The 12611-nt window shown below is 33.5% G+C and overlaps 1 long non-coding RNA gene across 1 annotated transcript; it reads right to left on the bottom strand.

The window, feature by feature from the left end:
* Positions 1–5380: 5380 nt before the first annotated feature.
* On the bottom strand, positions 5381–6118 carry LOC127105378 (uncharacterized). The gene is made up of 3 exons (XR_007794992.1): positions 5941–6118; positions 5514–5683; positions 5381–5428 (listed from the first exon to the last, which is right to left on the bottom strand). It is a non-coding gene; the product is annotated as an uncharacterized LOC127105378 (long non-coding RNA).
* Positions 6119–12611: the final 6493 nt, after the last annotated feature.

Below are 12611 nucleotides of genomic sequence, written 5' to 3'. Positions count from 1 at the left end.
TGTATTACAAGTGTTGGTGAGGTGAAAGACAATTTTGTAAAATCCATTGAATATGGCATTGGGAGCACAGGAATTTAATTAAGATTCATCATCTTCCTCCTTGGACCAATCTGCTTCTAGCTTAAGGGATTGAGTGCTAATCTCATCTCCCCCAATATTTTCTGGGCTTATTTCCTTTCCTATGATGTATTCCTTATTAATAGGTTACCCTCTAGTATTTTTTTCTTTTATATCCCCTTATCACATTCTTTATAACTGTCCCCTTGACTATTCCAACCTAAAAGTGTTCGGTTTCCTATTTTATGCATCCACATCCACTAGAAATAGGAGAAAACTTGATACAAGACCAAGAAAATTCCTTTATATAGGAACCAAGTCTGGTGTCAAGGGACACATCCTTTTGGACATTCATCATAGAAACATCTTTGTATCTAGAAACACATCTTTTATTTGAAAATATATTCCCATATCCTTCAGCTATCATTCATAACCCAAACCACACTTAAACCTATATTTAATACTCAAGCCATGTGTTCATGTGTTTATGTGTTTATTTTCATGTCATTTCATCCAATCTTCAAGCCATCCTTAAGATCATTCAAACCTTAATCAAGTTTTCTTCAAAGGATGCTTAATAGGTAAACTCTTATATTTAATACACTAGCATTGTCTTATCTGATCCCACAATCTTTAGAAGCTTAATAGGAAAACTCTTATACTTAATTTATTCTAGGCCTAATATTTGCTTGTTGTATGCAGATTAAGCCAACACTTGGCCAGTCCCACTGAAATACATTTGCAGGCAATTATGCACATTCTGAGATACTTGAAGAACTTGGGTTTGGCCTATTATCTAGCATGAATTCTACTACAAACTTAACCGGTTTTTCTAACTCAGATCGGAGTACCTGCCCCCACTACAAGGATATCAAATTAGATTTTGTTTCTACTTAGGATCATCCCTTATTAGCTAGAAGAGCAAGAAACAACATGTTATATCTCACTCATCCTTAGAAGCTGAATACAGGGCGCTTGCAAACACTGCCTCTGAGGCACAATGGCTAACTTATTTTCGATAGGATTTCAATATAAAACCCCATGCACCTGCCACACTATTATACGATAACTACAACGCTATCTACATAGCCACAAATCAGTCTCCCACGAACGTTATTGAATTAGATTGTCACCTCATACAAGACAAACTGCTGGCAAGAACCATCAACCTCATGCCCGTTGATTTTGCCAATCAAGTAATTGATGTGTTTTCGAAAGCTCTGCACATTGACCTTTGAACTTATTGACAAACTAGGATTACTTAACATCAATAAATCTAATTTATGGGGGTTGTTAGCGTTTAATTTTAGTTTTTTTTTGTCTAATTTTATTTTGCTTATGTGTAAGTTTGTTAGAGATTTAATCTCTAATTAATTATAGTTTGTAGTCTATATATAGAGGATGATTTATATAGTACATTTTAATTTTTTAGATTAATAAAAATATTTTTATTTTATTTTTGTCTCTCTCAATGAGAGAATTAATATGATACATGGCCATATATTAACAAATCGTAATTAAAAATCAATTCACTAGAACACAAATATTACCAAGTTTACCTTACACTTTATATCCTTGAATACTAATTCTACGTAATAGCTGGACGATTTTGCTCAATTTCATTCACTCATCTTGGTATAATGCACGTTGACAATAATATTAATTGAGATTAATTAGTATACACTCTCAGTATAAAATATTTTACACAATCGATTCATCATCATCACCCGTTTGCATTACTTTTTAGATTTTTAAAATAAAAGTCAAACTTATTTCAACATCCAACGATTATGATTAAGTGACAGTGTAAAATCCTTTTACACTGACAGTATATTTCAATTAAATCCATATTAATTAATAGATAAACAACTAAGATCAAAACAACATTAGAAACATGAGAAAGGGAACAAGAATTGATTTGTTTTCCTCTACCTTATATCTCTATCTTCAGATTTCGAATGAATTAACTATTATATTCTTTAAAAACTTTAAGTAAAATGATCTCAAAAAAAAATCTTTATTTTTCACATATTTTTAAAATACTTAACATAAACATGTAGTAAAAAATAAAAAATAAAGCATATTTTGAAAAATACGCATGTCACATTTCTGCATATTTTTCATAAATGTTTGAAAGTTTTTATGTTAAAAAGAAGAAGAATTTTAAAAAGATTGGATTTAATCGTGGAAATTTCTATTTTTATTAAAAAAATTACATAATTTTTTATAAAATGAAAAAATATTTTGAAATTTCTGAAATATATTCCTCGAAGAGTTAAAAACATGAGAAAATGGATGGTGCGTTGATAATATAAAATAATTTAACATTATCAAATAATAAACGACAATATTTTCATCAAATTATGTATATATTTTTAAAATACTGATATAATATAATAAATGATAATTTTCTATTAAATGATCATTTAAAATTATTTTACATTATTAATATATATCCATTAAACTCTAAAAACATGAATTTTTTGTTGTTGTTGCATATTTACATGAAAACAATATATTTTTATCTTATTTTATGAACGTGTCCATATTTTTCAAACTTATCATTTTACCGCACATTTCATGTAAATATGTATAGAAATTACCAAAAACACTTATAGAGTATCATTTTTACTTTCAAGATTAAAATAGCATAATAAACAAATGATTTCAGAGAAGGAGGTGGAGAGTATATGAATGGGGTACGAATTAAATTGCTTCCACAAATATACTAAAGATATATTATGGACTTTAGTTTTGCCCAAATATGTTACCGGCCCAAATATGTTAGTGTCATTTAATCTCATACCCCTACAAAAATTTAAAAATTCCCATTTTACCCTTAATTGGTTTTAACCAATTTACCATTTCATTTTTACCATTCAGCTGAAAATTACAAAAATTACACTTTCACACCCCTCGCACCGGAACACCTGCAAAAAGACTTCCGGTATGTATTTTTCCAAACCGGAAGACTTTTGGGAAGACTTCCGGAACACAAAAAAAGCAAACCGGAACACTTAAGGAAAGAGTTCCGGTTCACATAAAAAAAATTTCAAAAAAAATTTGCATACCGGAACTCTTTGGAGAAGTGTTCCGGTTTGCTTTTTTTTGTGTACCGGAAGTCTTTCTTTAAGTCTTCCGGTACGTGTTTTTTTTTTTTTTTTTTTTTTTTTACAGAAATGGAAAATCTTCCCAAAATATGTGTAGATACTACTGATGCGTTTATGACGACGGAAAGATTTGGTACACGAGAAGAGGTTATCAGATGGATTAAAGAGGTTGGAATCGACAATAAAGTAACTGTTATTATCAGTCGTTCAGATACTGAAACGGGGAAGAGAGGGAGAAGTAACAAAATAATATTTGGCTGTGATAAAGGTGGGAAACACAAGATTAGTGATAGTGGTACCCAAAGTGCGTCCAAGAAATGTGGATGTCCATTTAAAATCAGGTCGACTCCGGCGAAAGATGGATCTGGTTGGAAGATTGATGTAAAATGTGGGTTACATAATCATGGTTTACCTGATAGATTAGAAGGTCATTCGTTTATTGGTAGGTTGACCACAGATGAGAAGCAACATGTCGCTGATTTGGCAAAGAGACATGTAGCACCTAGAAACATTTTGCTTTCCTTGCAAGACAAGTTTCCTGAGAATGTCACTCGTATTACGCAAGTATACAAGCATAAGAGTGTGATAGAAAAAGAGATAAGAGGTCCAAGGAGTGAGATACAACATCTGTTTAAGCTTATTGAGGATGCAGGATATGTGTATTGGAGTAGAAAAAAGGATGACTCGGAAGTGGTGAGAGAGATATTTTGGGCATATCCTGATTCAGTGAAGTTGTTGAATATATTTCCGATTGTGTTAGTTATGGATAGCACCTACAAGACAAACAAATATAGACAACCTTTGTTTGAAATTGTTGGCATGACATCGACTGAGTTGACTTTTGCTGTTGGATTTGCATATATGGAGTCTGAGCAAACAGAGAATTTTTGCTGGGTATTGGAGAAATTAAAAGAGTTGTTTGTGAAGAAAGACATGTGCCCACAAGTGATTTTGACAGATAGAGATCTTGCTTTGATGAAAGCAATTGAAGTTGTGTTTCCCAACTCGATTAATTTGCTATGTAGATTTCACATTAACAAAAACGTTGGTGCCAAATGCAAACAACATGTGGTGAATGACCTGCAAAAGACGATAGACACATTATGGATGGAAGTTGTCTGGGCTAGTGATGAGGTTGAGTATGGTCAGCGGTTGCATCAACTTGAGCAAGCATGTGTTGATTATAGTGGATTTATTAATTATGTGAAAGACACATGGTTGACTCCACATAGGCATAGATTTGTTGGAGCATGGATTAATCGAGTCCTACATTTGGGTAACACAACGACTAATCGGTACGTCTTATAATTTTATATTTGATATTTTTTTTTATGTTTTTTGATGTGTTATTTTCAATATCTGATATTTTTAATACTTGATATTTTCAATATCTAATGGTATTTTTTATATCTGATATTTTTAGGGTTGAATCTGCTCATTGGAAGTTAAAGCAGATGTTAGGAAACAGTATAAGTGACATGGTCAAATGTTGGGAAGCCATGAATAACAACTCGAGGTTACAACTGGGAAACATTAGAGCTTCATTTCAAAAGAGTTTTTACGAAGTTGAGAACGCGCACGTAAGTCCCTTTTATGGTTATTTGCGTGGTTCCGTATCTCGAGCTGCTTTGAGACGTATTGCTGAAGAGTTATTGAGAGTTGATTATGTTGGAACTAACAGGCAAATATGTGGTTGTACTCTTAGAACATCTTATGGGTTACCTTGTGCTTGTGAGTTAGGAAGATACAAAGTAGGTGGTATACCGATACCCATTGATGCTGTTCATGTTCATTGGAGGAAACTAACTATGGAAGTTGAGTTAGAGATAGGTGAAGATGATGGATCAGAGGTGGATATGACAGCTGCAATGGATGAGTTGTGGAGACGATTTAGGTCATTAGATGTTGTTGGGAAAAGGGCATTAAGGAGTAGGGTATGTGAACTAGCATACCCAACAATGACAACATTGTGTCCACCACCTGAGAAAATAAAAACCAAAGGAGGAGTGAAGAAGAAAGGGAAAAAACCAGCAGATTATGATGTTTATAGGGACCCTTCGTATCATGAGTATGTTGATAAGGCATCTCAATCTTCACAAAGGCAATCTCAACCATCACAGACTTCGAAGAAGATCAAATTATCAAAGAAGCAACCACAATTCATTGTTCAATTTCCTAATCATATTAGGTCATACATTGAAGATGTAGTTAACCTTCAGTCCATGTCCGGCAACCTTCAACTCTTTCTTTGGTCCTCTTTCCTAAAAACAATTAAAACACATATTAGAAAACAAATTATAAAATATTCAACTATTATTCATTTTCAAATATAGTCCGTTTACTTACCTCACCGAACCATATATGTCGAGCAACATGATGCTCGTACTTCACCAAAAGCGATGTATCGTACGGCCCTCCTGGATATCCAGTCGGCTCAGCTGCAGCTGCAGATGAAGATGCACCCCGGTCTAACGTGCGGACTGGAATCCGGCCATCTGCACCTCTTCTTCGAACCACTGCAAAAATAATGTAAAAAAAAAAAAAAATTAAAATTTAAAAAAAAAAAAAAAAAAAATTACGTACCGGAACACTTCAAAGAAGAGTTCCGGTACACATCATCCAAACCGGAAGACTTGAAGAAAGTGTTCCGGTATACAAGTATACAAACCGGAAGACTTTCTAGAAGACTTCCGGTTCAGTGTCCATAAAAACAACAAACCGGAACACTTTAGAGAAGTGTTCCGGTATACACTTTTCAAACTGGAAGACTTACTCTTAAGTGTTCCGGTATACAATGCAAAAACGCCAAAAAATTTTCTTCTCCGGAAGTCTTCAACGAAAATGGTAAAAAAATTTTGAAACGGAAAATATACCCTATTTATATGAGGGTATTTTGGTCAAAAAAATTTAAATGTAGGGGTATGGGTACAATTGTAGGGGTATAGGGTAAAATTTTCCATAACTTTACACTTATATTTGAAAAACCGTTACCTTATACCCAACAATTATCTCATCACTCTTGTATTTTTCAAAATATTTCAATTATATATTTTTTTATTCTTAATTTTTTTTTAATTAGAAAATTTTATACTTCTATAATAGTGTACGATGAAATATTACTTAAAGAGTTCCAATACGTAGTTTCTCTTTACAAGATAACTTACAATCAAGTATTTCAAAAAAATTATATGTTCACCGAATAAATAACTTACATAAAAGTTATTCGATATTAAAACCTTTATAAAATAATTTGGTCATAAATTTTTTCGATAGTTATCATGTTGTTCACTGAATAACTTAATTATAAATTTTCTAGTGAGTTTTTTGTTTCATTGGATAACATGATTATAAGTTTTTTTTTATAGTTTTTGTTTACTTAATAGACCGTCAATGTCAAAAATAGACATACCTCGTTTAAAAACTGTTGCCAAAAGTGAAAAGACCAATTTGCCCAAATTGAATTTGTTTGATAAGAAAACTATACACAGACAAGTAAAGCAACCACAACGGATTGCCTAAACTCATTTTTTATTTTAACCATCAAATATAACTTACATATATATATTACCCACAATGCAATTTTTTCAATTTTTTTCTTCATATATATTATAAACTGGATAGCTTAGTAAAAAGACTTCCAAAGAACTTAGTAGAATATACAACATTTTTTTTTACTTTTTAGACCACGGTTTTTCAGTGTTACCTAAACTCACATTTGTATTAGCCACCGAATAATTTACCTATAAGATGTTTAAATTTCCTTTTTAGACCATAATTTTTCAGTGTTGCCTAAACTTTCATGTTTAAATTCCCTTTTGAACATAATCACGAATAAAGGGATGTTTAATCTAAATATGTTTAGTTCTAGAATGTAAAATGAGATTCTTAGATAAACAGATAGCAAAAGTATTATCACATAGAATATGAATGTTACTATCATGTATCTGAAAGTCTTCTAGCCGACTTTTCATCGAAAGCATCTGAGTGTTGCACCCAGAAGTTGCAATGTATTCATCTTCTGTTGTTGATAGTGCTATAGTTGATTGTCTCTTACTAGATCATCATACCAAGTTGTCTCCCAGAAGTTGACAACTTCTAGAAGTGCTTTTTCTTTCAAGTCTATCTCCAGCGTAGTCAACATCACAATAACCTACTAGCTTGTACTCTTTTGATTTTCTATAACACAAGCTAAGGTTAATAGTATCTTTCAGATACCTGAAGATCCTTTTAACAACTGTTAAATTGGATTCTCTAGGATCTGATTGGAAACTAGCACAAAACAGACACTAAATAAAATGACAGGTCTAGAAGTAGTAAGTATAAGAGAGAACTTATCATACCTCTGTATACCTTTTTCTTAACCTTTGTGGTTACCTCATCCTTCTCAAGAATACATGTAGGATGTTTCATACCCGAAAACTTACCCTCATTTTTTCTATCTTTTGCTTAGTTTCATTTGCATACATGGAATCATATCATGCATCATCATAACTTTATCTTGGCATTTGCATTAGGTCATTGGCTCACAAGCATGGCCACACTCTTTGTTTAATCTTAACATTAGAGTCTTTTCATTTTGATTTACTTATCAACTGACCAAATCATCAATAAGAGATGGTACTTGTTTGTTCCTTTGTTCATATAGGCGACCATGCTTCAATTCAAGACAAAACAAAAGTAATTTTGGTCAAGAAGCATTCAAGGTTGGTTCTTTGATTCAATAGTGGTTCATATGTTTATTTTCATGCCATTTCATCCAACCTTCAAGCCATCCTTAAGATCATTTAAACCATAATCAAGTTTTCTTCAAAGGATGCACATTCCATCATAATTTTAGCTTGGTATGCAAGAAAACTTCAAGTTTGCACAAGTTGACACAAGTTTCGTTGACCTAACTTACAAGTATGGTTCACTTTTGGTTCAAACCCCATAACTTCTTCAATTTTCAATCAACTGACAAGTTTTTTGAGCCAAATGTTCCTAATGAGTTCCTCTACAACTTTGCTTCAAGGCCCGAACATCAATTCAACCCCTAAGGACCTCAATCTTGATAAGGGCTAAGTTGCCAAATTGAGCCAAAACCTTGTCATGAACCCTACTTTACACATGTGCCATTTCTAGCTCAAGCACCCAATTGGTAAACTTCTTTATGCATTTTATGAAGCTCATAACAAAGATCATTTGGCCTAAGTTTGGCTCAAAATGAACGAGGTAATCAAAAGTTATGGTGTCATGAACATGGAGTCTGAAGATGCCCAAAACATGCCAAGACTGTTTGACCAAACTTATGACCTAGAAGGCATATCATGACCTCAACTTTCAACACTTGCCATTTTCACTTGAGTCCTCCTTTTAAGTTGGTCCTTTTTACATTAGATTCATGGCATTTAAGTGAATAAAAGGCACAAAGAAAATCATAAAATGCACGAGTAAATTCCATTTGGCCTAGCTTCAAACTTAGCACTTTGAACTCTGTTTTGCATAAAGCCTAGATTTTGCAATTATAGGTCATTCTTCATTTTGGGACCAGTTACACATGTGCAACTTACTCGTGACACCAAAACGCGTGCAAACAAGGCGAAAACAACCATACTTCATCATTAATTCATGCTTTGCTCATCTGTTTTCACACGAGCACCATTTGCAATTTTCCAACCCTAGCTCACACGATTTGAGATTTGTTTGACATGTGTGAGCTATTTCATTTCCTATAAATAGAGGATTGATTTTCCTTCATTTGCAAGCTTGAACAGTCAGAAAAACCCAGCCTCACTTGAACCTAATAACACTCTAAAACCAGTTTGTGGTTTCTTCAATTCAAGCGCTTTCAACCTCAAATCTTTGCCCAGAAAAACTTCATCGGCATCCTATGAAGCTAACTGCATCATCATTTTGCCTTGGAGCCTCTTGCATTGTGCTCCCCATTTATGCCATTATTGGCCTTCGAAGTTTCAACTGGAAAGGTAGTTACAAGTTAAATCCTTTAGCAAACAAGTTACCACTCTCTTCGTATTGTTCCGCTGATCAAAAGCCCTCAATTACCATTCATTTATTATTTATACTAGTCATTTAATTTTACTTTGAACACCTAGGGTTCTTCGTGTTCTTGAGCAAAATTCTCCCTGCTCAGAGCCAATCAATGACTCTGATGCAGGGAGACATGAACGATGATGTGTTGCGAAGCTAACTCCATGCTTGGGTGTTGCTTAAAACACGAGTTTATGATTTGCATAAATTGAGTTGAAGGTTGAAGATGAAGTTGAAGCGTGTTTTGGTGCCAAGATTCAAATCATACCCATCCAATTGTGTCAGCGTGTTTTTTCAAATCTCTTGACCGTTGGTGCCCTAATTCTATTTTCATTTTATTTTATTTTATTTTATTTTATTTCATTTCTTTTCCATTTAATTTCTTCCTCAATTTTAATTCAATTTGATCCATTTTTTTTACACAAGGTCTCTAAAAATAATTTGCATCATACATTTTTCTCACTTTTTTTAAATCATTTTTGCATTTTGGTCATTTTTATTTCATTTTTATTTTTATATACTTTTGCAATTTATTTTTAAATCATTTTCAAACATTTTTGCATCCAACTTATAAGATCTATTCATGTGTAATGTTTGGGACTCTGTGTATTTTTATTGGCCATTTATTCATTATTTTGTTTATGGTTTGGAATTTTCTCTTTAATTTCCCATTTTTAATCATTTTAAATCCTTTTTACTTCATTTTTAATTCAAGTTTTGTCATGCCTTTGACTTGGTTAATCCATGCTTCTACATTTCAAGTCATCCATATATGGTCTCTTAGGTTGATTCAACCTTCTCTACTTTAATATGTTGATAGGTGATCATCTGATCATATTTTTGACACTTTGAGTTAGTGATAGGTCATGCCTAAGTTGTTCCATATGTTTGGGCCCCTTGACTTGTTTGATAGTGGATCTTAAGTCAAACACTTAAGCTTACTTTCTTTTTTCATTTTGTTCTCTCCTCTCTTCTTTAAGTTTTGAACAATTGTACTTCATGTCTTGATAGTTGTATTTTGTATCAACTCTTTAACATGATTGCCACGTAGATTGCTTATCTCATGATAACTAACTTGTTATATCTAACGTCCTAACATTTCCCTTATACAATTTACTTTTATGCCTTTACTTTATTCCATTTACTTTTATGACTGATTCATCATCTCACTTCATACATTACTCATCTTGTCTTATTAATCTTATACTTCTTATCTTGTGTTTGGTTTGCTTGACAATATCAATGAATCAAAATATGATAAAATGGATAGACTTGATCCTTAAGACCCATGCTTGACTTGGAGTGATGTTAAAGACTTTAGACTTTGGACTTAGGACTTGGGCCTATGCTTGATTTGGAGTGACCTTGGACTCATTGACCTCTTGATCAATTACACCTTGTTTACCTGTTAAACTTTTGAACTTGTGATCTTGTGATCTTCTTTATTGTTCATTGCCTTATACCTCTGCTTATCACATTCATTTGTTTAGGTTAGCAGACATTAGCACACGCATGGCTTACTCTTGGGCTACCTAACAATGAGACTTAGGCTTAACACACATTAGTACACATATGGTTTACTCTTGGGCTACCTAACAATGAGACAATGAGACCCTAGCATAGTCTTTGTATGATCATGCATTGTGTTCTATCCATCTTTTCCCTTTGGTTTAGCTTGATCAAATCCCATTTTATCAACCAGATCCTTTGATTTGCACATATTCCCTCTGTCTTTGTCAAGTGACCATAAGTCTCTTAGTCACTTGATGGGACTTGTCTTTGTTACCTTAGAACTCAAGTTTCCTAAAAAGTACAAGACCTCAAGCTCAAGTCAAGGCATCAGCCATCTACCTCATCCCCATAGAGCATATCTGAGAACCTGTTTTAAGAACTTGTCAGACATTGGCAAGGATTGGATGCCATGAGCCTTAAGCAATAGAGAATGGGTGAGAGGGAGAATTCATATCCTCATTCTGAATATTTTGGGTACATGACGAATGACCCAGTTGCTTAGAGTATTTATCTTTATTCATATACTTTAGTGTCGTTCAAGTCAATTCACTATCAAGTCTGCAGCTAGCCCTGTGGCTCACCATCTCAAGTTCTTTTCTTGGTTTTGACACCACAATTTGGGTTACTCACCTTCATGGTTAGACACCCCTTTCTTGGTTTTGACACAACTTTTATCTTTCGATTCTTGGTTATGACACCATAATTTGGGTTAACACCTTTATGGTTAACACCTTTATGGTTAACACCCCATTTTCTTAGTTTTGACACCACTTTTATCTTTCTGTTCTTGGTTATGACACCACAATTTGTGTTAATCACCTTCGTGGTTAATACACCCCTTTCTTGGTTTGACACCATTTTTATCTTTTCGTTCTTGGTTATGATACCAAAATTCTGGTTAATCACCTTCATGGTTAATACACCCTTTTTTCTTGGTTTTGACACCACTTTTATCTTTCAGCTCTTGGTTTTGACACCACAATTTGGGTTAATCACCTTCATGGTTATACACCCCTTTCTTGGTTTTGACACTACTTTTATCTTTTTGTTCTTGGTTATGACAGCATAATTTGGGTTGACACCTTCATGATTAACAACTTTTCTTGGTTTTGACACCACTTTTATCTTTCTGTTCTTGGTTTTGACACCACAATTTGGGTTAATCACCTTAATGGTTAACACCCCATTTTTCTTGGTTTTAACACCACTTTTATCTTTTTGTTCTTGGTTTTGACACCATAATTTGGGTTGACACCTTCATGGTTATACACCATTTCTTGGTTTTGACACCACTTTTATCTTTATGTTCTTGGTTTTGACACCACAATTTGGGTCGACACCTTCATGGTTATACATCCATTTCATGGTTTTGATATCACTTTTATCTTTTTGTTCTTGGTTTTGACACCACAATTTGGGTTGACACCTTCATGGTTATACACTCATTTCTTGGTTTTGACACCACTTTTATCTTTTTGTTCTTGGTTTTGACACCAGAATTTAGGTTAATCACCTTCATGCTTAATACACCCCTTTCTTTGTTTGACACCACTTTTATCTTTCTGTTCTTGGTTTTGACAGCATCATTTTCTTTCATTTTTTGGGTTAATCACCTTCATGGTTAACACCCTTTTCTTGATTTTGACATCATTTCTCTACTCTCTTTTTTGCCTTGGTTTAAACACCACTTCAGTCAATTTCTAGTTTTTTCCCGTTTAAACACCACCCCTAATCTATCTTTCTTTCAGTCTTAGTCATCCGAACTACGAAGCTTTGACTTTCTTATTTCACTATGGGGATACGTAGGCACGAGGATCTGAATCCTTGGCGAGCATTTTTCTTTCTTTTCCCTCATTTATCTCTCTGGTTCCACGAACTACGAGACTCTAACTTTCTCATTGCACT

Source organism: Lathyrus oleraceus, chromosome 7, assembly GCF_024323335.1.
Source record: "Lathyrus oleraceus cultivar Zhongwan6 chromosome 7, CAAS_Psat_ZW6_1.0, whole genome shotgun sequence".
Taxonomy (NCBI): Eukaryota; Viridiplantae; Streptophyta; class Magnoliopsida; order Fabales; family Fabaceae; genus Lathyrus; species Lathyrus oleraceus.
The sequence above is the reverse complement of the archived record's forward strand: the minus strand, read 5'-3'. Positions and strand labels throughout refer to the sequence as shown.